Consider the following 23,280-nt stretch of genomic DNA (forward strand, 5'->3'; position numbering starts at 1 on the left):
GTAAATGTCCAAATACAATCTGTAGGATCCACATCCAATGAAGCAAAAAGGAGATATCTTCCAATATTTGTTTATTCGACTTCACAGGATTATCAAGAAAAAAACGCTTGTAGAGAAATCCAACGCGTTTCGTCTCACAGAGACTTCATCGGGGGAACATAACAGTCTTTATGTTAATGTTTAACGTATGAATAAAGTTGGACACAGATTACCGCCGGATGAAGGACTGTCATCCGTATTTTAGGTTCAGTTATTAACCCCATAATAGAGGAGGCCAACTGAAATACCAGAACCACCAATATTATAGGCAGTATACTGCTTCTTATCACAAACGAATTAATGGAAATTGGTATATTAAATACATAGGGCCAAAGAATTACCACATCCCGTTTGTAAGAACTGAAAGACATCACCACAATAAAGGAAGTTTTCAACTTTATTCATACGTTAAACATTAAAAGAAAGACTGTTATGTTCCCCTGATGAAGTCTCTGTGAGACGAAACGTGTTGGGTTTCTCTACAAGCGTTTTTTTTCTTGATAATCCTGTGAAGTCGAATAAACAAATATTGGAAGATATCTCCTTTTTGCTTCATCGGATGTGGATCCTACAGATTGTATTTGGACATTTTGACATAACGCTTAATAAAGCCTACCTTTGATTTATCTACAAGTCCCGGAGTGACGCTCTCCTTCATTGCTTTATATTTGAGAGTTTCTATAGCTCTCAGTGCGGGCACCCGGGCAGGTTACTACTGCCACCCTTCCTGTTGGCACAGGAGTGCCGGGCTCAAGACTGAATTATATATATATATATATATATATATATATATATGTATATATATACAGTCTCAAATTGACCGGCACTCTGGCGTATAAGCAGCTGAGTCTGGTGCTCATCCAAACAATAGTTGTACAGTATCCCAAATAGATGTCACTCAGAAGAAAAAAGACAGACAAACGATCGTTTGTCTGTATTTTTTCTTCTGAGTGACATCTATTTGGGATACTGTGTATATATATATATGGGAGCAGTTCTGACTGTGTGGGTAAAGCAGAGTGGTGCCGTCATTGCGCTGGTGTAGCGTGATGCGTCATCAGGATGCGACACACACACGTGGATTGTGAAACAGACGCTGGCAGCCGCAGTCACTTGCAGGTGAAACCGGTAAGTCTAGGTGCTGCCTGATTGATTTGGGGGCGGGATTTTCTGTTTACTATATATATACTGCTGTTTGTTATATGCACTTGTATGTCCTTGAGAACGGGGTAACACCCGAAACGCCGTCGGATTAAAGGCTTTTTACTTCACCTAACAAAGTCTGCAGAGTGCCGCTTTCTTCGCATATGTACATTGGAGCAACCTGTTTGTTTCCTGGGAAGGCACCTCAGCATCAACTTTGAAATTAATGCACGAGTGCCGGACCCACCATCCATTTCTATATATATTTATATATATATATATATATATAAACACAGAGGGGTGACGGGAAGCTCCTAAGAGGGACACAGTCACCAGCGCGGCACTCCAGGACTTGTGATGCAAACGAGATTTATTGTGCAACAGTTTCGGGGAAACAACTCCCCTTCCTCAGGCGGACAGCCTGAGGAAGGGGAGTTGTTTCCCCGAAACTGTTGCACAATAAATCTCGTTTGCATCACAAGTCCTGGAGTGCCGCGCTGGTGACTGTGTCCCTCTTAGGAGCTTCCCGTCACCCCTCTGTGTTTGTATACTATTGCGGGGGCACCCAGGCCATCGACCGCCTTACCGGGAGTGCCGGATCGTGAACTGTTTATATATATATATATATATATATATATATATATATATATATATATACACACATACATACATAAACACATACTTTTGCTTACACACCTCTCACTCAGATGGGCGCACACCCATACACATATCTCACTCAAACATGTGCACAAACACGAAACACACAAGCACCTTATTCACTCAGATGCACACACTCACGCTCACACACACACATGCACACAAGCCTTTTTTTATTCAGATGCACACACACTTTTTATTTAAAAACACACATACACTCCTATTTCAATAAATCAAGAACAACTTTCTCTAAAAAGCTGTAAGCACATAAAATCATTGCTGGCAACATTTAAAACACCCCCTGGCACCCCGCCACACACACACACATAGCTGCTGGCAGTGCCTACCGGCAGCTATCTCACTGGGGTGTGGTATAGTGCTCCGACAGGGGGGATCCCGACGGTCGGTATTCCGATGTCGGAATCCAAAATGCCAGTGCTCAGACAGGGGGGCAAGCACAATGTAGCACCTTGCGGGCTCACTGAGCTTGCCACCCTGCGGGCTCTGTGGCTCGCTACGTTTGCCACAGGTTCTATTCTCCCTCTATGGGGGTCGTAGACCCCCGCGAGGGAGAATAGACCCTGTGGGTCGGGATCCCCCTGTCGGAGCACTGGCAGTCGGGATTCCGATGTCGGGATACTAACTGTCAGGATCCCCCCGGTCAGAGCGTCATCCAGCACCCATCTCACCAACGGAGAGTTGCTCAGCCCTGGAGGAGCTGCACGCTGGAGCTACCCCTGGTGTCAGCCAGCTGCCGGCTCACTATGTGCTAAAGTGAATAAAAGGAGGAAGCTATCATGACACAGCTCCTTTGTTGGCTCTCAAAAGAAAACTGCAGGGATGAATCAGCGGTCAGTGGGATGCAATGGAGAAGGGCCCCCTTAGGAGAAAAAGCTTAGAGGCAGGTGACTCCATTGCCTCCCACAGTTCCTGAAAGAGAAAAACACATAGGGAGGAACAGTGCTCGAAGTGGGACGGTATACGCCGGTATGACATACCGGCACTTTCTTTGAGCACTAATTTTCTTTTGGGGCTCCCCTGTCTACTCAGCCAATCAGCGCCGCAGCTCATTTATGCTATGTACCGCTTTACAGGCCCTGGGAGCTGTCTGTCTCCGACAGTGGTAACTTCCTCCGTCGCTTCCGTCATTCCCCTCCCAGCTCCTCCCAATCCCCGCTCACACACCCATTAAGAAGAGCAGATGGGCCTGGCTATAAGTAAGTTGGCTGCTGCTCCAGTGAAGCCATTGAACCCCCAGCCCCCCTTCTTTGAAAGGGCCCCCTCCAACAGCCACGGATCGGATTTCTCTTACCGATCCGTGGTGCTGCTGTCTTCTGTGACAGCCGTCACAGCCACCAGCGCTGCCCAGCATTGTGCGCTTGCGGGGGAGGTCAGGGCGCAGGGGTGTCTGAGACAGTGCTAATGATCTCTGTGACCCTGCCCGGCATTTGAGCTCTGAAGCAGGAGGCTGTCACGCCTCCAGGGCTGTAGTGACAATGGTGTGGCCGGCATTGTCTGCATGTGGAAGGCCGGGGAGAGGATGAAGGGGAGTCAGAGAAAGAGATGCTAATTGATCCCTGTGACCCCCTGACCTCTTCCGGCATTTGCGCACAGGCAGGCAGCTGTCACGTCCAGGGCTGTGGGAAGGGGAGGATGATGTGGCCGTCACTGTTTGCTGAGGGGTGTCTGAGGAAATGATGCGCTTCTGATTCATGCACTGGAATCACCTGGAAGAAGCCACTCTCTACTGTCCTGGCGTTACACAGGTGGCTTGCTGTACACCTTATGGAGTCTCAGGTACCCAGCTGCCCTCGACCTGGTGCTGGTGATCTATGTAAATATTTGTTATTGTTAGTATTAGTATAAGAGTGTGCTGGGGGCTCAGTCAGTGATACAGTACTTTTTGTGTGAATCGGCATGCTTTCTGGGTCGGTCTTCTACTTTCTACTTCAATCCTGCCCTGTATCTATCTGCCTCTATATGTGTCATCTGTGCCCCCTACCACCCCATCTGTCTGTCTGTGTCCCCTACCCCCCTCAGCCATCTGTCTGTGTCCCTACTCCCCCCACCCATCCATGTCCTTTGCCCCACCAATCCATCTGTCTGTGTCCCTACTCCCCCCACTAATCCGTCGATGTCCCCCCCCACCCATATGTCTGTGTCCCCTACTCCCCCCACCCACCCTTGTCCCCTTCCCCCCCACCTGTCCGTTTATGTCCCCCATATGATGCTCTGTCTGTTTGTCTGACCAACTATGCCCACATATAATTGTTTGTTTGTGCATCTATGTCCCCTTAACCATCACCTGTCTACCCATGCCCTCATCTGTCTGTCCATCTATGCCCCCTGTTCTGTGCTGTAGTCAGGTAGTGATCTTCTGATCGCTCCCCCTCCCCCTCTCCCTAACTTTCAGGGGGGGGGGGGGGGATATATTATAGTTACGCCACTGTCTAAAGGACAGCAAAGTTCAGCTGACAGCAAGCCGATGAAGGAGTATTTCTGTATATGGATTTGTTCCTACGCAGCTCTGTCGAAGATTTGAGTCCTGATTCATCAGAGGTGAGCACCAGGAGACATCCCAGCGGTGGCCAGTAGCACTTCCATTGTCCCAATTCATTATACAAGGGAAAGACAAGATAGGATGAACCATGAGTGCAACTACAGCTGTTGTAAGGAGAGGGTGTAAATCTCTCTATAAGGTAAGATAAAGAAAAAATAGATACAGCGCTGGGGTTTGACTGAATGAGGTAACTCTGACAACTTGTATAATCGTTATAAAGGCATTTATTCAAAAGTAACAAACCCTTAGCATAGTAGCAGCCACCAAGCCAGGTATTCATATACCATAACACTGCCTTCTTACCACATCTTCTGAGTCAATTCAGTATCCAAACTGGGCAATCTTCTGGGACTTATTTACCTCTACTGCAGTCTAAGGAGACCACATTATCCCAAATTCCAAGTCTGGTAACTATACAATTTATTGGTATCATGGAAACACTGCTTATCTTCCCAATGGAGCCCCAATCTGCTAAACTGGAACATGTTTTATTGATTTTTTATTGATTTTTATTCATTTTTATATGTATATATTTTTTTCTACATACATATTTTTTTTCTATTCTCTACAGAATTCTCTATATAGTTTGTCTCTATATAGTTTGGTATTATTGAATAAATGCCTATATAATGATTATTAGACAAGGGAGGCTGTCTTTCCATATGTTGATGCTCACCGCAGGAGGACAAACCAGTACAGGAGCTGCCACGATCAAATCCCATTAGCCCACCCAGAGTGTGATTGCACAGGAGGCAGATGCTGAGAGTGCCATAGTGTACTTCTAAATCAGGGGATTGATGTGAGGAGGCGGGCTGTCACACAGGGAGCCAGAACATGCATAAACTGCTGAGTGTCTGATACCCTCACCATTCTTCAAACCCCAAACCGTCAAACCACCCCTCACCTTTCCTTAATACCTGAAATAAACAGACAGATATGTGTAGTGATGGCAAATTAAAAAGGTCACAGCTGGACACCAGCCCCTCTCGCAACTGAAACCTGTAGCCACCCGGGGTTACCGTTTCTTTCCGCTGACACCAGGCCTTTCCACTGACTCCACTTGATGTTAATGCCTTCCCCTCTCTATCGCAATGGCCTTAACGTGACCCCCCCATATTAGTGGTACTATACTCTCAGCCTCATTCTCATGTCCTGGGGGTGCCTCCGGTATTCCTGGTGCCACACCTTTGCTGGCCTGCAGTACTTCAACCAACGCTAGGTTCTTCGAATCATAGCCCGCCACCAGACTGCAACCTTCCCTCGCCTCCAGCAAACCTAGCAACTCTGCATTAAACTGCTGTTGGCCGGCCTCAGACGTCTGTCTGATACAAATGCTCCCGTTGAAACTGCATTTGCCCATGCCTTATACCCTGCTCCCTCTGAAACAATGAACTTGCCAACCACTGCGTTGATTTTCTTCCGGGCCTCGTCTAGGGATGAGTCCCCTAATGGTTTATGCCAGCACCTCCTGGGTACTATGCTGGACCACTTAATGTTAACGCCTTTGAACCTGTGCCCTATGGGCGATAGGTTTGCTTTAATCCTGTGTATGAGGTCCAGTGACTTAATTTCATCTATATAATTGCCGTCCAAGTGTATAATGATGATTCTTGGATGCCCGTATCTCTGCTCAGCCTCCTGCACATTAATTTGCCCGTAGGCTGTCTCATCTCATACACCTCTGCCCAAGCCAACATATGTTCATTGATTCAGAGGTGGTGTGCTGTTGCTTTTGTGCCTTTTCCTTGGCTCATTGCCTTCTCAAACCAAAGCAACTCTGACCTGTATTCACACCACCACACTATATATACATGGGTACCACATCCTCTTTTGTCTTTCATCTACAAATCCTTTGGAATACAAAAAGGTTTACATGTACACGAAGAGCTTCTGATTGACCACACACCTCAACATTTTTTTAAATGTATTCCCAACACAGACCATTTCATCCATTTAGTGTTAGCTGGGATGCATTTTCTTGAATCCGCAATTACTGTTTGGATAATCTATGTATTATTAATATGCAAGGTTCTGTTGAGTAAACAAATAAGCCAGCATATTTTTGGGCTGTGTGAGGAAACTGGGGTACATGGACAAAACCAATTTAAACATGACTTTGAATAGATCAAGTTAACAATGCTAATCATTATGCCATCATGACACCTACAAACATAACTTCTGTGCTGAGCTACCATTATAGAAATAGTGGGTGGGGGTAGAATGGCATAGTCTGGCACAATTTAGTTTGGTAGACCATTCTGAATAGCTTGCTCTATTTGTATTTTTTACCTGTACTAATGAAGCAATTGGATGTTTAAGTAGCATCACAGATTATCAAGACATCTTTAACAATAAAATGCCTTTTAAAGCTTAATGCTCTAACAAATGTCCCCAAGACACTTGTATAACAAATGACAGAAGCTGGTTCAAGGAAAAAAAATAGAGCAGCTAGTCTTTTACTAATCTATCGCTAACGACAATCATGTTTCGGTGTACCATGGGACCTTTTAAAAAAGAATAGCTGCAGAAAGCATACTATTTCCTTAGTGGATCACTAAATCCTTTAAGTGATTAATGGCTTACATGTTACCATAGCAACTCTATACCCAAAATAGAGAAAAATTATACACCGGCTTTGAACTACTAAAAGAATATAAAGTACATGTGTCAATATGTCATCTGAAAATTAAAATTTATTGTAGATGTTTGCACTGTAGAAATTTTTTGCACAAGTAAATTTTTTTTAGGCCCTTAAATCCTTTAAAAAAATACAAGTTCAGTGTAATTAAATTAAATTATTCAACACTAAATAAATATACACCTACACCCTCTCACCTCCCCTCCTTATTGTAACACATTTTCCCCTCTCACTAATGTAGCAGCATTTCCCCATTTTATCCCAATACATTCTCTCATCTGTCTCATAATATCTGTTTTTCTTATAAATGTCTACAAAAATGTATTTGCCACATTGCTATGTTGAGGGTTGACTGACCCACAGGGGTACAGGGTAAACCCCCAGTACATCCCACTTCCTGGGGTTCTACCTCCTCTTGGGGTTATGGTGTATTTTCTACAGTGCATTGCCATTGATATTTCACTCTCTAAAGGTAAGCCAAATCTCTGTGGCAGCTGGCTACAGCCCCTATGGAGATTAGCCACACCCTTAATCAAGGTCACCAATCACACAGCATTCCCTGGTGGGCCCTACATGTCCCACTCCGACACGGTCTACATTCACTAGTTCTATTCCAGACCTATGTTCAGTTGCAAATTTGAAATTATGTAAAGAAAAAGGGCCAGGTGTAATAGTCTCCGAATTTGGCAGCCATGCGCATTGCTGGCCAAACGTGGGCTTTTTCTTAAGGGGAAATCACTTACAAGACAAAACTATACCTTGTAAATTATTGCCCTTTTAAAAAAATGCATAATCCCACATGGCCGGCAAACTCAACTAAATTAACCACAAAGGTTAATAAGGTTTAGTGTGTGGTTTGACCTAATTAACCTTGGTGATTTCCTAAACTAAAGCCAAGAGCCTCGTGCTGGTTTCTTGAATACAGGGAGACCCCATTTAGTTATTTCCCAGTATTCGAGAAATCAGAACCGGCTCAAAGAGGAGACCCTATACCGGTTTTGAAAATGATCTATAAATTTGTCTTATTTTTACACAGAGAAGCCTGCATGGATCGGGATATGGTCATTAGGTCTACAAGTGTGGGTCGACAGTTATTAGGTCGACATGCATTAATGTCGGCATGCAGGAAGGTCGACATGGATTAGGTCGACATGGTCATTATGTCAACACAAGCATTCAGTCGACATGGGGAAGTTGACAGTCAAAAGGTTGATATTGGGTTTTTCTAATTTTTTGGTCCCAAATTTCAACTCAGTCGACATGGACACTGAAACATAGCACCATACACACTGAAACGTAGCATCTGCGAGCCCTGGATAAATCATTTGACGGTATTCGACCATTAAAATGGTGTCAGACATCACAACTTTCCTTTGTACACACTCCAGTCCTCCTAGTCCCATGATTATGTTACGGCACCGAAATTCCCACGTTTCATCCGTTATCATATAACTGTCCAAAAGTGGAAAACCTACAGGACAAAAAGTGTGGTTGTAACGTGACAAGCTCAAGCTATATTAAGGTGTTAAAGCTATATCAGGGTCCAAGCCAGGAACTCCTACTAGTTTTGTAGCCTGCTGACAGATTTTGATGGCATGTTGCAATAAGGAAGGCTGAGGGCACATGCTAGGGGATGTGTCTTGGTTCTTGGTCGATGCTTGTAGTCTAGGCTCTCAGATGTCCCATTGGCTGTGCAGATGCCTTTTGTGAAGTTGAGCAAGATTGTTTTCAATCTAGTAACGAAAATTGTCAATCTAGGCAGATAAACAAAAGTGAGCTTCATCAGGAAATTGCTGTGATAATGCCAGAGATTAGAAATTTCGTAAATCAACTTCAAATATGAGGAATGAAGGCCACCGTCTGTACAATATTGAATTCAAACCCAATAAAAAATTAACTGTATTCCATCCATTTTTTGACTGATGTACTAAAATTGTGTATAGTATTACCATCCCTTTTATCAACCTTTAAAATCTGGGAGGTTTTGTTGAATCTCCCTGTATTACAGTTGCTGCACAGCATTGTGCTTTTCTACACAAGAACAAGAAGAGAGCAGCCCCACTGGAAGGCCTGGGACTGCTGGAGGAAGAGAAGAGGCAGTTGGTTGGTGAGTAGCAGTTGGTGAGTAGCAGTTTTTCTGAAGAAAGTGTGAGGAGAAGACCAGGGGCGAAATGTAATGGGTGGCGATTTTTTTTTTGCGTTGTTTCCCGCAAAATATGCCGTATGCATTTTTTTTGCCGCGAAATCGCACATATTGAAGTGGTGATTTTTAGTCACACTTCAACTCGCATCCAGATGTTTTCCCATTGGAAAGCATCTAACTCGCACATGTAATAGGGTGCGATTTTTGGTAAAGGTTACCAAAAATCGCAAAAAAAATAGACCAGGTTCTGGCTGGCGAGTTTGACAGAACCATGCACTGATCATTGTGATCTGTGCATGGTTCTGTCCAAAAAAAGGTTTACAAAAAAACAGGGAAAAAAATGGCGTGGGGTCCCCCCTCCAGAGCATAACCAGCCCCGGGCTGAAAGAGCCGGTCCTGGTTTCATAAAATCACAGGAACAAACAAGTTGGGGTTCTGTGCATTTTATAAAACCAGCACCAGGCTCAAGGGCCGGTCCTGGTTCCCAAAATACGGGGGACAAAATGACTGGGGGTCCCCCGTATTTCAAGAACCAGCACCGGGCCCAACCAGCCAGCAGGGTAATGCCACAGCCGGGGGGAGACTTTTTATACAAGTCCCCCCGGCCAAAACATTCAGCCCTCTGACCGGTCAGCATGGGCAGGGGTCCTGAGGGAGTGGGGACCCCCCCAAAGAAGGGGTCCCCCCCCTCCAGAACTTACCAGCCCATGCTGAAGCCCGGGGCTGTCCTCGATGCCCCTGGGCTGTGGGCATCGAGCTGATGATTGGTGTAAAAAATAGCTGAAATCCTATTGTATATTGCTGTGGAACTATGAGTCCCAGCAAGCCTGCACCACATGCAGGGTTTTGGAGAACCACAAGTCCCAGCATGTGGGGCAATAAAGGGCCCGCTGGGACTTGTAGTCCCACAGTAGTACAAATAGTTAAAAATACACAAACACACTGACAGTAAAACTTTATTACATTCGGAGCCCATACATCCAATACTCACCTATGTTGCCACGAAGGATAGGTCCCCTTCTCCAGTAGAATCCACTGGGGTGCCTGTGGAGAGAATTCATACTCACCGGACGTCTTCAGCGCTTCTCCGGGTGCCCAGCAGCATCCTTCCCACGGTCCGGTGTTCTGTTTACATCTGGGGGTCCGCCCCCAGACCGGGACTTAGCCCCACCTACCATCCAATGATGGTCCAGCATGGGGGTTTTCCCGGACCATCATTGGCTGGTAGGCGGGGCTAAGTCCCGGTCTGGGGGCGGAGTCCCAGATGTAAACAGAACACCGGAGGACGGTGATCGTGGGAAAAATGCTGCAGGGCTCCCGGGGAAGCGCTGAAGACGTCTGTGGTGAGTATGATTTCTCTCCACAGCCTCCCCTCTGGATTCTACTGGACAAGGGGACCGAAGCTTTGTGTCAACATAGGTGAGTATTGGATGAATTGGCTTGGTGTGTATTAAAGTTGTACTGTCTGTGTGTTTTTATTTAACTATTTGTAGTACTGTGGGACTACTAGTCCCAGCGGGCCCTTTATTGCCCCACATGCTGGGACTTGTGGTTCTCCAAGTCCCTTCATGTGGTGCAGGCTTGCTGGGACTCATAGTTCCACAGCAATACACAATAGGATTTTATCTATTTTTTTACACCATTAATCAGCTCGATGCCCACAGCCCAGGGGCATCGAGGACAGCCCCGGGCTTCAGCATGGGCTGGTAAGTTCTGGAGGGGGGGACCCCTTCTTTGGGGGGTCCCCACTCCCCCAGGGCCCCTGCCCATGCTGACCAGTCAGAGGGCTGAATGCTTTGGCCGGGGGGACTTAAAAAAAAAGTCTCAGTCGAAAAAGTCAAAGTATAAAAGTATAAAAGTCAAAGTATAAAAAGTCTCCCCCCGGCTGTGGCATTACCCTGCTGGCTGGTTGGGCCCGGTGCTGGTTCTTGAAATATGGGGGACCCCCAGTCATTTTGTCCCCCGTATTTTGGGAACCAGGACCGGCCCTTGAGCCTGGTGCTGGTTTTATAAAATCCAGGGAGCCCCAACTTGATTGTTCCTTTGATTTTATGAAACCAGGACTGGCTCTTTGAGCCCGGGGCTGGTTATGCTCAGGAGGGGGGACTCCACGCCGTTTAAAAAAAAAAAAAATTGGTACTTGTTTCCTAGCACGGCCACAATCGCGGGCATCGCGGGTAATTTTTAATGGTCTGCGATGCGACCGACGCGATGCCCGCGATTTCCCATTGAAATGCATTGAAAAAGTCAAAATCGCGTCGGTCGCATCGTATGCGGCCAAAAAAAGCATACGATGGTACCGACGCGATGCCCGCGGCTTCCCGTAGCGAACAATGCAAAATGCCTCAATTTACCCAAATCAACATAGGGAACAATGTTAAATGGGCCAGAGACTCCAAAAAACCCCCCTGACCAGTGAAATGGCCCCTCAAAAATAGTTAACGCCACCCCATGATCAACGTCAACCCGAAGCATGGCGAGCGCAGCGAGTCCGCGAGGGGTGGCGGTACGCGTCCTCCGACCTTTTCATACCCCCACTATCCACGTCGGCGTGGATTTGAGAATAGATTAGTGTGGCGAGCGCAGCGAGACACCGAGTCCGAAGCGTGGCGAGCGCAGCGAGCCCCGCGAGGGGACGCGGATACCTGTGAAGTCCGCCAAGGGACGCGTTTACCTGTGAAGGTATCCGCGTCCCCTCACGGGGCTCGCTGCGCTCACCACGCTTCGGGCTTGGTGGCTCGCTGCGCTCGCCACACTAATCTATTCTCAACTCCACGCCGACGTGGATAGTGGGGGTATGAAAAGGTCGGAGGACGGGGTTTTTTTGGGGTCTCTGGCCCATTTAACATTGTTCCCTATGTTGATTTGGTTAAATTGAGGCATTTTACATTGTTCCCTATGGGAAATCGCGGGCATCGCGTCGGTCGCATCGCATGCGATTTTTTAGCCCGCTTGCGATGCGACCGACGATGCCCCAGATCAAGATCGTTGTGGCCATGCTAGGAAACAAGTACCATTTTTTTTTTACCCAAAATCACATATATGAAAATGCGCACATTTTAATGACTGAAAATGCGCACATTTTCATGACTGAAAATCGCCCGAAATCGTGGCAAATCACATTTTTTTGCTGCTAATTTGCATCTCATTACATATGCGAATTCGCTGCAAAAACCATGATTTTTAAAGGTGCGATTTCTGGCGAGTTTGGAACTAGTCCAAAAATCGCAACCTATTACATTTCGCCCCAGATGTCCCAGCTATTTTGAGAGGTGAAGACACGAGGACTGAGTGAAGCAAGTCTGTACAGAAAACCAGTTACATAGAAGCCACTGAGGTGTGAGGATCAGTACAGAGAGAATATGAATAATTTAGGTTCAGAGATCATACTTCCACCAATCAAGTCTATTGTGCCTGCATTTGGTGGAAGAGTCTCACTCAAAAATCTTAAAAAAAAAGATGTACTGAAAGAAACTATTTTGTAATGAATTAGGACCAGTAGCGCACGCAGGGGGGGGGGGGGTTCTGAGTACCCAGAAACCCTCCCAGGAGTCTAAGGGCACTGAAAGCTGAGGGTCCCCTCTTTCTAAGGGTATAAAAATTGTAAAAATCGGCCCTTGGGAACCGGAGATATCTGACTTCAAAGCAGTGGACCCCATCTAAGCCTGTTAATTGCTCTTCCCAGTCAGATATTTCAGTTTCTGTCTGACTTAAGGTGCCCAAATGTGATAACCACAGGTGTATGTTAGTTGTGCTCTCTTACCGGTATTGCCACTTGGAGGGTGCTGCTTCTTCTTCTTGGGGAAGAATTGAAGGCGGGAAACTGGATATTGCTCAAAATGGTTAACACTTTATTTTCACCATGCTAAACAACCAATTGTTTAAATATCCGTAATTAATACACAATGACAGTTGAATAATGTTCCACATCCGCTATCTAAGTACGATCACAGGGATCGCTACGTCCCCTTTTCTTCCAAAACAAGGGTTAAACAAATAATCAATGCCTTTCACTTCTTGCTACCGTTAACTGCACCACTGTCAAGGAGGTACTCTCAATTGAATATAACCTTGGGCATCATATTCACATAAATCAAAACAACACAGATAATTATTATTGCATAGGCAAAGATAACCAGAGAAATGTCATTGCATGCATAACAATAAACAGAGAATTATTATTGCGCAATAATACATATTTTATAGTGCACTTTTAGTACCTGCGATGATATTACTGTTAGTCCTTATAGAATTTTTGGGAGAGGAAAGTTCAATCACCCCTTAAAAGTCTAGAGTCTATCACAGAGATCCCAAAGGGTCAGTTCAGTTCCTGCTTTGGACTATAAACTTGTACTGAATATTTGTAATCCACTGGGTTTTGGACATACTTAGTGAGATAATAAATGTCTTTCCTGCAGCAGTCTTTTGTTCAAGAGGATCCAACTTTAAGAGATTTAAAACAAACCAATGCAGTAGGATATTGGGTAACTCAGCTGCCTCTTCTATAAGTTGTAACAACATGGGCCAATGATACATTCACCCCCTGCCACTGAGCAATTCTGGAGTTATTTAATACAGTCTATAAACATGACAGTCTTTCTTGATGTGGCTGGTTAGATTTGGGAGAGGGTCACTTAAAGATGAATTCTGTTTGCCCAGCTTCTTAAAGTGACCATTTACACAAACTTACATGAGATCCCAGTATAACCTGCTGTTCCAAAAGCTTCCCACTGCTCTCTCTGCTCTCCTCATGCTCAGCCACTTCCTGGTTTCTTTCTCTGTCCTGTAACTTTATTTAACAAAATGCAAAAAGCACAGTTTGGCTGGGATAGTCCATTCCCTCCATCCTGGAGGGGTATTTACCTTTTAACTCATTTAACCCTTTATCTCATTCAAATAGGCAACTTAATGTATGCATACATATATCACACATATACTAGTAAGATTTATCTTCAGATCTGGCTGGTTGGAACAAAAACATGGTTATGGATGAGTGACAGTTTGTCAGTTTTCCAGCATTTCCAAGCAAATGGTCAACTGTCATTTGCTCTCATCCATAACCATGTGTTTGTTCCAACCAGATAAATCTGCGTGTGTATGGCCACCTTTAGAGTTTTTCTGAGGGTATATTCCAAAAGCTGGGACTCTCCCCCTTTGATGGACACTAGTAGCTTGTCTCTCCTGTTCCCAGAACCAGAGACATCAGCCTTCCAGCAGCCAGTTACTGCTCCAGCTCCACACACCTGGTATGTAGTTTTATATACTCATTGGCAGATTGCTCTGCCTCCTGAACTATGATCCCCTAGTCTCCAATACCATTTGGTAGTTGGGATTCTCTAGTTTTAATTCCATTAAAATCTAATAAATCTATTTCCGGGAACTGGAGATATCCGCAGTCAAGCAAGCTGTCCTCCCACCAGAAAATTATGAATAATGAGCCCACTCCACTATACACCCCTCCTCTGCATATTAAACATCCTCTACCACCCTGGAAGTTATGTATCAGGGCCCCTTCATTCAGCCCAATGCCCCCTTCTCCCACCTCATCTCCCACCATCTGTGCAGTAAAGGGGTAATTAGTGGAAATTACTGATCTAGGCCCTACATGCTTAGTGGTTGATATAATACCCCCTACCACCCGCGGGACATCAAAGCTTCCCCCACCCCTACCACTGGAGGATCGGTAGGGGCCCCAATACATTGCTATGCCCAGGGGTCTACACTGCTGTTGATGCCCCTGTATGTATGTATGTATGTATGTATGTATGTGTATGTATGTATGTATGTACACACATATATATATATATATATATATATATATCATTTATTTTTATTATTATTATTTATATACATTTGGTCTATCTATAATACTTTAACTGACCCGGCATATACTGGGTCACCTAAGTGTCCATCTCCGTGCTTTGCTCCGCCCCTCTGGAAACCACCTTTTGAAAATCTTGCGTTTTCCACTGAGGACTGTATCTGTACTAGCCAGTGTACACAGGCCTCATCATGCACCAACCGGCCACAACCTCTGTTTATAAAGTGCACTGCATTTTCCTGTCAGAATTACTGTAGTATGTGCTATGAGCCTCACTGTTATTAAGAGGTTCTATAGTGTATTGGAGACTGAAAGACTGCAGTTTATTTTAATAAATTACTGTTAATTGTCTATTTGAATGTGTATACTGTAGTATCTGTAGCCTTGAACTGTTAAGCCATCCTGAGTTTTAAGGTGAATGAGGACCAGCAGCGGCTACAGAGGTGGGGCTGAAGTACAGTTCAAAGTTCAAATAGGGGAGAAGCAACAACTGCCAGTGAGTCAGTTTGGAATGGCAGTTGTTGTGGATCACCTATTTGAATTTTGATCTGTGCTGCAGCTCTAACTCTTGAGCCCCCCCCCCCCCCTTGCTGAGGTCCCAACTGTAGTTTTTATTACAACTGATTTCTAACTTTTGTCAAACATTTGTATCTGGTATTTGCTCTGCTTCAGCATATATCATCAGTATATCCTCCGTATACACCAACTTAGTAATATAACCGTATAATATTGCACAATTACTTTTGCACAAGACTTTGTAACAACTGAGTACTGATGAATGCATATACAGGTACTGTAGCTCTATGGGGGAAAAAGTAGAGGCTCACAACGAGAGGGTTTCTTAGTGCCTAGAAACCCCCTGGGAGCTGAAAATGACTGTACAGTATAACGTGTCTATTACTGGTTGCTGGAAACAAGTGTACAACTCAGAGGCAAATGATGAACGCATAGGACACTATGTAAGATATAAGTCTAAGGTCCATATTTGTCGTTACATCCAAATGATAATTTACTTACAGTACTTAACATTACTCTACATAAAGTACTGTACATTAAAATAGACAGATCCACATAAAAAAACATTAAAAAAGCAAGTGTTACTCTACATGTCTCCTTATCTCCCTCACGTGCCTCTCCAACAACCTCATATGTTATTCTAGCCACTCACGTGCCACTCCAAAAACCTCATATGTTACTTAAGCCCCCTCACTCCAGCAACTTCATATGTTATTCTAGCCCCCCTCACATTTCACTCCAACAACCTCATATGTTATTCTAGCCCCCTCACGTGCCACTCCAAAAACCTCATATGTTATTCTAGCTCCCTCACATGCCACTCCAACAACCTCATATGTTATTCTAGCCCCCTCACGTGCCACTCCAAAAACCTCATATGTTACTTTAGCCCCCTCACTCCAGCAACTTCATATGTTATTCTAGCCCCTCTCACATGCCACTCCAACAACCTCATATGTTATTCTAGCCCCCTCACATGCCACTCCAATAACCTCATATGTTACTCTAGCCCCCTCACGTGCCACTTCAGCAACCTCATATGTTATTCTAGCTCCCCTCACATGCCACTCCAAACAACCTCATATGTTACTGTAGTCCCCAAATGTGCCTCTCCAACAACCTCATATGTTACTTTAGCCCCCTCACATGCCACTCCAGCAACCTCATATGTTATTCAAGCCCCCCTCACATGCCATGCCAACAACCTCATATGTAACTCTAGACCCCTCACGTGCTACTCCAACAACCTCATATATACTTTAGCCCCCTCACATGCCACTCCAGCAACCTCATATGTTATTCAAGCCCCCCTCACATGCCATGCCAACAACCTCATATGTTACTCTAGCCCCCTCACGTGCTACTCCAACAACCTCATATGTTACTCTAGCCCCTCATTTGCCACTCCAAAACCCTCATATGTTACTTAAGCCCCCTCACATGCCACTTCAACCTCATATGTTACTCTAGCCCCCTCATGTGCCTCTCCAACAACCTCATATGTTATTCTAGCCACTCACGTGCCACTCCAAAAACCTCATATGTTACTTTAGCCCCCTCACTCCAGCAACTTCATATGTTATTCTAGCCCCCCTCACATTTCACTCCAATAACCTCATATGTTACTCTAGCCCCCTCACGTGCCACTTCAGCAACCTCATATGTTATTCTAGCCCCCTCACATGCCACTCCAACAACCTCATATGTTATTCTAGCCCCCTCACGTGCCACTTCAGCAACCTCATATGTTATTCTAGCCCCCCTCACATGCCACTCCAACAACCTCATATGTTATTCTAGCCCCCTCACGTGCCACTCCAAAAACCTCATATGTTATTCTAGCTCCCTCACATGCCACTCCAACAACCTCATATGTTATTCTAGCCCCCTCACGTGCCACTCCAAAAACCTCATATGTTACTTTAGCCCCCTCACTCCAGCAACTTCATATGTTATTCTAGCCCCTCTTACATGCCACTCCAACAACCTCATATGTTATTCTAGCCCCCTCACATGCCACTCCAACAACCTCATATGTTATTCTAGCCCCCTCACGTGCCACTCCAACAACCTCATATGTTATTCTAGCCCCCTCACATGCCACTCCAACAACCTCATATGTTACTCTAGCCCCCTCACGTGCCACTTCAGCAACCTCATATGTTATTCTAGCTCCCCTCACATGCCACTCCAACAACCTCATATGTTACTGTAGTCCCCAAATGTGCCTCTCCAACAACCTCATATGTTACTTTAGCCCCCTCACATGCCACTCCAACAACTTCATATGTAACTCTAGACCCCTCACGTGCTACTCCAACAACCTCATATATACTTTAGCCCCCTCACATGCCACTCCAGCAACCTCATATGTTATTCAAGCCCCCCTCACATGCCATGCCAACAACCTCATATGTTACTCTAGCCCCCTCACATGCCACTCCAAAAACCTCATATGTTACTTTAGCCCCCTCACTCCAGCAACCTCATATGTTACTCTAGCCCCCCTCACATTTCACTCCAACAACCTCATATGTTACTCTAGCCCCCTCACGTGCCACTTCAGCAACCTCATATGTTATTCTAGCCCCCCTCACATGCCACTCCAACAACCTCATATGTTATTCTAGCCCCCTCACGTGCCACTCCAAAAACCTCATATGTTATTCTAGCTCCCTCACATGCCACTCCAACAACCTCATATGTTATTCTAGCCCCCTCACGTGCCACTCCAAAAACCTCATATGTTACTTTAGCCCCCTCACTCCAGCAACTTCATATGTTATTCTAGCCCCTCTCACATGCCACTCCAACAACCTCATATGTTATTCTAGCCCCCTCACATGCCACTCCAACAACCTCATATGTTATTCTAGCCCCCTCACGTGCCACTCCAACAACCTCATATGTTATTCTAGCCCCCTCACATGCCACTCCAACAACCTCATATGTTACTCTAGCCCCCTCACGTGCCACTTCAGCAACCTCATATGTTATTCTAGCTCCCCTCACATGCTACTCCAACAACCTCATATGTTACTGTAGTCCCCAAATGTGCCTCTCCAACAACCTCATATGTTACTTTAGCCCCCTCACATGCCACTCCAACAACTTCATATGTAACTCTAGACCCCTCACGTGCTACTCCAACAACCTCATATATACTTTAGCCCCCTCACATGCCACTCCAGCAACCTCATATGTTATTCAAGCCCCCCTCACATGCCATGCCAACAACCTCATATGTTACTCTAGCCCCCTCACGTGCTACTCCAACAACCTCATATGTTACTCTAGCCCCTCATTTGCCACTCCAAAAACCTCATATGTTACTTAAGCCCCCTCACATGCCACTTCAACCTCATATGTTACTTTAGCCCCCTCACATGCCACTCCAACAACTTCATATGTAACTCTAGACCCCTCACGTGCTACTCCAACAACCTCATATATACTTTAGCCCCCTCACATGCCACTCCAGCAACCTCATATGTTATTCAAGCCCCCCTCACATGCCATGCCAACAACCTCATATGTTACTCTAGCCCCCTCACGTGCTACTCCAACAACCTCATATGTTACTCTAGCCCCTCATTTGCCACTCCAAAAACCTCATATGTTACTTAAGCTCCCTCACATGCCACTTCAACCTCATATGTTACTCTAGCCCCCTCATGTGCCTCTCCAACAACCTCATATGTTACTCTATGCCCCTCGCTTGCCACTCCAACAACCTCATATGTTACTCTAGCCCCCTCACGTGCTCTCCAACAACTTTATATGTTACTCTAGCCCCCTTATGTGCTACTCCAACAACCTCATATGTTACTTAAGCCCCCTCACATGCCACTTCAAAAACCTCATGTTACTTTAGCCCCCTCACATGACACTTCAGCTACCTCATATGTTATTCTAGCCCCCCTCATATGCCACTCCAACAACTTCATATGTTACTCTAGCCCCCTCACGTGCCTCTCCAACAACCTCATATGTTACTCTAGACCCCTCATGTGACACTCCAACAACCTCATATGTTATTCTAGCCCCCTCACGTGCCACTCCAAAAACCTCATATGTTACTTAAGTCCCCTCACGTGCCGCTTCAACAACCTCATATGTTACTCTAGTCCCCTCTCGTGCCTCTGCAACAACCTTATATATTACTCCAGCCCACTCACATTTTAACTTTTGAATATATAACTAATATACTTATATAATATACTAATAATCAGAATTGTTTCTAAATCAATGATTTCACTCTAATCCTTAATTTTCACTTTCTTGGACTTTTGCAAGTGAACTCTGGCCTTCATTTGTATGATTTTTTAATATCTGGTTATTCCTACCCATATATTAGCCATCTGGTCCAGGTATGCAAACAGCTGGTATAGGACATATATATATTAAAGTTCCAAATCTTGGGTATTTAGCCTTGACCCTCACACAACAGTCCATTTTAGTCTGCAGACTTTTTTTAACATTACAGATTATGATTATTGCCCGTGATCAAGTTACCTCTGCAGAAAATAATCTTTCTTACTTTTAGCAAGGGCACATACCTGTTGAGAATTACTGTTCTGGAATTCAAATGAGGGTTTGCTGAATGTAGTTGGAATGACCCAGGACCTTAAAGGTAATTCCAGCTTCATACATCAGAGCAGACGTAAGTTTTAATAATTTATTTATTTTTTTACCAATTTTTTTTTTTAAGCAAACCTATTAGGACACTTCCCCAAAAAATATATTCTAGAAAATACACAATTTCTGTAAAACCTGTGTGTTTTTGTGCCCGCAGCCTGTTTTTTTGTGTGAAAACTGGGCTGCTTTCTGGGATTTTGTTTCCATGGCCTGAGGCAGGTGAAAAAAAATTGCTGATAAGCGGCATCTCTCGCCATCTTTTCAGGGTTAATTGTATAGCCCCAGGCAAATCCAATAGCCATGAGGAAATATTGTGGGTGATTGGATACCACTGTAAACGTGTTGTCCAGTTTCTGAGAATTTGAAGCCCATAATCCAAATAAGTATCAAAATTCATAGGAAACCTTATACCTAAACTGTGAGACTGAAGTTGATTTTATGTGAAATGCTGTTTTGCTATATTTTATAATTAACTTTAAAGATTCTGTATTTTTTTAATTGGAGTGCAGCCATTATTATTTACTTTTAGTTGGGAGATCACACAATCTCCAGTTGGCAGCTGCTGAATTATAAACATTTTAATTAGCGCCTAAAGGCATTACTTTTCTTTCTTTTTTTTTTTTTTTTTGCCTAGGCGATTTCTAAGCAAATTATTGACTTCTCTTAGTGGTAGATTATTGAAAAGATAATATACTGTAGTTGTAAACTTTATTTAAAAAAAAAAAATCTTTCTAACTTCTAAAGTTAATGGTGAACATTTTTCATTGTGAGTTAAGAGGCTCTTTTGAAATCTGAAACATAATACAACTGAAGGGGTCCCCCGTATTTTGTGAACCAGCACTAGGCCCACCCAGCCAGCAGGGAAATGCCACAGCCGGGGGGAGACTTTTTATACAAGTCCCCCCTGTCAAAGCATTAACCCCCTGACCGGTCAGCCTGGGCAGAGATCATGGGGAAGTGGGGACCCCCAATGAAGGGGTCTCCCCCCTCCAGAATTTACCTACTCAGGCTGAAGCCTGGGGTTGTCCCCGGTGGCCCTGGGGCGGTGGCCGCCGGGCTGATTAAATGTGTAAAAATGTGTCAAAAAATAGAAAAAAGGGTTCTGTTGTGGAAATATGAGTCCCAGCAAGCCTGGTCCGCATACTGGGACTTGGAGAACCACAAGTCCCAACATACGGCCCATTAATGGGCTTGCTGGGACTCTTGGTTCCACAGCAGAACCAATAGTTAAATAAAAACACACTGACACCAGAAAACTAAAACTTAATTACACTCAGAGCCCATTCATACAGATACTTATCTATCTTGACACGTAGGCAGGTCTCCTCCGTCTGTTCGATGGTCCTGAAGAAATCCTATATGGGTACCTGTGGAAGGAAACCTATACGTTCCAGGGTCATCCAGCGTAGATTGCGTCCTCTTGGGTCCATGTAGGCACCCACGGGTCTGGCAAAACAAAGAAACAAACAACCCGGCACCAGAACAAACTCCGGATAAGCCGCTGCATGTTTACATCCTGCGGCTCCTCCTCCCAAATACAGCTATTGTCCGCCTAGCGACTATAGCGGTATTTGGGAGGAAGAGCTGCAGGATGTAAGCAAACTTCCTGTCACACTCTGTTATATTGTGTGAATACCTGGTACTCTGACATCACCTTGTCAGCTGATCTCAGCAGCCTATCACACCCCTACAGCTGAGTGATACTCCCTGTGAGAATTCCCACTGGTGCCAGAAGCAAGGTGTTATTTCCCTGAGCTACATGCTGTTCCTTGTCTCCCATGTCAAGTGAAAGATTCTGTTATCTGGCCCAGAATTGCAGTTGCTGTAATTCCCTGCACTCCAGCTAAGTACTTGTCTGCAAGTAATCAATCCTGCAAATACCTGTTCACCAAGCTCATCCTGCAAACTCCAGTGTTACCTGCCTATACAGCTGACTGCAATCACCATCTGCACAGTACCTGGGGAGATCCACTCTCAGTTTGCTCATTCAGTCTCTGTTCACTGCTTGTTGGTTTCAAGCTCATACCTGAAGTCATCCAGTGCTGCATAGTATTATCAGTGTCCAGTGTCTCAGGTACTCACACCATTCCAGCATTATACCTGTGTGTATCCAGCCTTCTGATTTACTGTTACCGACCTGGCTATCCCTGTGACCTGCAACTGCTAAATCCTTATCTGCACTACACTCCCTGATATCTGGTACTGACCTGGCTATCCCTGTGACCTGCAACTGCTAAATCCTTGTCTGCACTACGCTCCCTGATATCTGGTACTGACCTGGCTATTCCTGTGACAAAGAACCTGCTCAATCCCTGTGTACCTCCAGCCATCTGTTATTTGCTACCGACCCGGCTATACCTGTGACCTGCACCTGCTAAACCCTTGTCTGACTACTGCTACTTCCAGTGTAACCAGCACCTGTACGAGAAGCCTGGGCAGAGGGCCGCGACCGACGTGCCAGGTGCCGCAAAAGCCCAAATCCCGCTTGGAGGGGTCACTGGCAGAAAACCCCTGGCACGGTTAGACTCCGCGCCTCTGCTCAGGTACAGTCAAATTCTCACACAGGTAGTGTCCTCCTCTGTGATCCGTGACAGATTGCTTCTGGCCCAATAAAAATGGACACTGCTGGTCAGACCCAGGTGACAGACCTTCATGTGGACTTAATGAAGATATGTGAGAGGTCGCAAGCATCCATGTTGCATTATTTAGCTGATTGTTTTACCATGGCTTCTCAGTCCCAAAGACTTTTTGCTGACTCAGTTAACCCTTGCATTCCTCCAGTCTTTTCCAATGAATTTGCTGGTAATCTGAAAACAGATGACTCAGTTAAAGGGACCACTCACAATTATTCACAGACCTTCCAGTCACCAGGTATCCAGACTTCTGTGAGACTGAGAGTTTTTGGGCAGATGTTAGAGCAGCTGCAAAAGATATTAATCAGGATTATTCAGTTTCTACCAGAACTTTTTGAAAAAATGCCTGATTCCATTAAAACCCCAGCGCAAGGCACTGCATTTAAGGAGTCTGTTGATTTAGGAGCCCTAAAAACTGAGATAACGTTCTCTGGACAGAAAAGAGAGAGGCATCAGAGCTTTCTAAGGCCCAAGTTGTCGGAAGCTGAACGC

At 45.0% G+C, this 23,280-nt stretch overlaps 1 long non-coding RNA gene across 1 annotated transcript in view; it reads left to right on the plus strand.

Moving 5' to 3' along the window:
• The first annotated feature begins 3,235 nt into the window (after window positions 1-3,235).
• LOC146026447 (uncharacterized) overlaps window positions 3,236-23,280 on the plus strand; it is a 49,004-nt gene continuing 28,959 nt past the window's right edge. Inside the window, exons 1-3 of the long non-coding RNA XR_014454460.1 lie at window positions 3,236-3,636; window positions 4,365-4,538; window positions 9,046-9,144. This is a non-coding gene — a long non-coding RNA (uncharacterized LOC146026447). The remainder of the gene's footprint in view (window positions 3,637-4,364; window positions 4,539-9,045; window positions 9,145-23,280) is intronic.

Source organism: Crinia signifera, chromosome 1 (genome assembly GCF_055691185.1).
Source record: "Crinia signifera chromosome 1, ASM5569118v1, whole genome shotgun sequence".
NCBI classification, from domain to species: Eukaryota; Metazoa; Chordata; class Amphibia; order Anura; family Myobatrachidae; genus Crinia; species Crinia signifera.